Below are 3,035 nucleotides of genomic sequence, written 5' to 3' on the forward strand. Positions count from 1 at the left end.
TAGCCAGTTCCAAAGTTAGGATTCATAAGCTTCAGGGCATGAACACAAACTAAAGCTTGCACTTAACCCATTTCAATTGTCCAAACACTGTGTTGTAAAGTTTACTGCCTCACTGCCTACTTCAAAACTTGCTACTCGATTTTAAATAATTAACACCTTCCATTAAGTTTTCACTAATGCAAGTTAGGGAACAACAGTCTTAATTTTGTGGAATGTATCAATCTGAACACATTCTATTGAGAAAATGTTACATATGTTTATGTCCGTGTTGCCTTTCCATTGTATTTCTTGAAAAAAAAAAAGTCCCCCCTCACAGATGCATGGAAGCATCGGAAGAACTGGTAGGCTGAACAGGAAATTTAAGCCTCTGAAGAATAATCAAAGGCACAAGGGGAAAAAAAAGTTGCAGCCATATATGATATTTCTATCCTGAAGTTGGGAATTCTGCCTCAGAGGATGCTAAGTTTATTTTAGACTATGTCATACCCCTCACCCCCAACAAGAACAGAATTAGTATTCCTTATTTTAGATTTTAAGACAGTATTTACATAATCAGAAACTGATCTTAGTATCTGTAATAACAGCCTTCCTCCAACAGTAAAAGCACAAACTTAAGTTCTGGGTTGTAACAAATCTCCTCTTTAAAAACTGGAAAAAAAAAAAGTACAGTTGCATGTCCTATATGAAACATTTCAAACAAAAATGAGTATTAAAACAAGAGTATAATTTAAAAAGCTGTGTATTGGAGTGTTTATAAACCAGAAGTGTTAAGCAGCAGCAGTTTCCGGTTTCTTATTAAATTGAACTAGACTTCAAATTTAGGAACGCATTACAAACCAATGTGGAACTATGCTACTTATGCACCTTTGCAGGTGCTTCAGTAAAGAAAGCCTCCTATGAGAATAAACAGAGGCAGCATAATACATTAAGTCAACACCTGCCTTCAACTGTGTCGTAGGTTCAACTTGTCACCAAAGCACCCCCTAAGAGATGCATTATTGCTGTAGAACATTTCAAGTTTACCAACACCCAAGTGCAACCAAACTGATGTTGTATATATGCACTTGCCCATTCTCACCAGAATTTTCACTTAATGTTTTTTTCTTTAAACAAACAAATTTAAAGCTTTGAAAATAACATTTTTTGATTTTAGTTTTTTTTTTCACAATATTAATCACCACATGCAATTTAGTTTTCTGGTAATTTTTCTAAAAAACTGCACCAATATCAGAACAGTGCAAATCATATTTAATTGTAAAAGTTATAATGGCTTGAGTTCATAATTAGAGGGAACACTGTCAAGATCTCGGTATTTTGCTCTCTCACCATTGCCTGCATTCCATTAAAAAGAGTGTCCTGTCAATTTTGCCTTTTTTTTTTTTTTTTTCAAACAATAGTCCCCCATACTTTTACGAGAGCTGAAATTAGGGATATAATCCACAATTTCAACACATGTAGTGCCTTAGTTGCAATGTTTTTATGCACTTCCATCTACTGTTATAATTTCATAAACATATTATTCCCCCCAACGCATTTCCAGACTAAAAACTATTCACTAGCACTTGTGATCCCACAAGTGTTTAAAGTTTTTCAGCAATGGAGAGATTCCAAGATTAACAAATCTGAGGACTTTCCCTTTCCTACAGCCCCCAGCGTTTTCATTTTACAGCAAGTTCAAAATTGGTTTCCACATCTTGACAGTGTTCCTTATAAAACCGTATGACAGTAAAAGTGCCAGTAGGCATGGCAACCTCTTTAAAGGGAGCATTTAACCTCCTTGGCACTGGGAATGCCAGCACCAAGGATTACATTGAAATTGAAAATTATACTTAAGGCTACAATTAGCAAACCCACTTTCTGTAAGTCTAATTTCTATCACTAGATTTGAAAATTCAGAAGCTAACGCAACTGTATAGTTTTATGCTCAAATTTCAGGAAAAAGTAACTTTCCTTCAGCAAGGGCAGTATATGAAACTGTGGTAGCCTTTTATGCACTGACTACTCATTTCACCATCGTTCACTTACTTTGTTTTAAAGTTCAAAACTGGCAAGGCACATTTACATATTCCAATGAATACTTGACAATTTTAAATTACACTTTATGTCCCAGCTATCCCAGTAATTGACATACAACATACTAAAATGGTTTATTAAGATAACAAAAAAAAAAAATTAATGTGAAACATACAGGCTATTGGCAACCACTATTCTAAAAATTATGTAAATACAAGTAAACATACTGAAATGTGTGCGATTCTAAGTTTTTAACCAGAAGATCTCTGTACTAACACACATTTATATTAATGACACATAAAAAAAATAAAAACTTTATTACAAAAATAAGTTACACTCGCCTCCAGCTTACAGTATAAAACAATTTTATTTGCAGGAATGCAAAATGATTGTTTGCCATGAGCATTTTCAACATATGACATATCTAATTTTGTTAAAATTTGCATTTACTGGGGGAACTGGTGTGTATAAAACCTTAATTAGGTATAAGCTTCAATTTTCATTGTGGTGCCTATGGGTATGTAGTATAACTGCAGTATCCCTTTGAACAGGGGGTTAAGGGAACTCCTTATGCCAAGTCCAAAGTAAGTCATAATTTTATCTATATTTTACCTATATGAAGCTGGACTTGGCAAGGTTCTTCTGTTTTTATTTTGTCTTTTTTTTAAGGGTGGTTCAATAGAGGATGCTTCACCACTGAACACTCACTGTCATCAAGGTGCTTTAGAAAATTAAAAACATAGCACAAATGATTGTACTCTACTCTACTCTACAGGTTATCATGATCTGCGTAAAAGAAATGGAAGGCTGATCCACATGTTTTTACAGTGATCAGCATTAAGAAATGCACTAATGAAAACATACCTTTTACCTAAAAAGCTAAACTACAGCCATATACTATTCTATGATTTATGAAAAACTTCAAATGTCAGGCTTCACTGTACAGTTGTCAGTTTTAGTCTGACCTTTTATAAAGGGACACTGCAGTATTTAGTACAAGTTGCTGATGCACTTTTTTTGAA

At 34.1% G+C, this 3,035-nt stretch overlaps 1 protein-coding gene across 4 annotated transcripts in view; it reads right to left on the reverse strand.

Moving 5' to 3' along the window:
• Nucleotides 1–523: 523 nt before the first annotated feature.
• Nucleotides 524–3,035, reverse strand: part of SYNCRIP (synaptotagmin binding cytoplasmic RNA interacting protein) — a 26,795-nt gene continuing 24,283 nt past the window's right edge. For all 4 annotated transcript variants that reach the window (XM_027644707.1, XM_027644706.1, XM_027644705.1 and 1 more), the window contains exon 12: nt 524–3,035. This exon is cut by the window's right edge. The gene's annotated coding sequence lies outside the window, so the exon portion shown is untranslated.

The sequence above is a fragment of the Corapipo altera genome, unplaced genomic scaffold (assembly GCF_003945725.1).
Source record: "Corapipo altera isolate COAL_440 unplaced genomic scaffold, ASM394572v1 2, whole genome shotgun sequence".
Taxonomy (NCBI): domain Eukaryota; kingdom Metazoa; phylum Chordata; class Aves; order Passeriformes; family Pipridae; genus Corapipo; species Corapipo altera.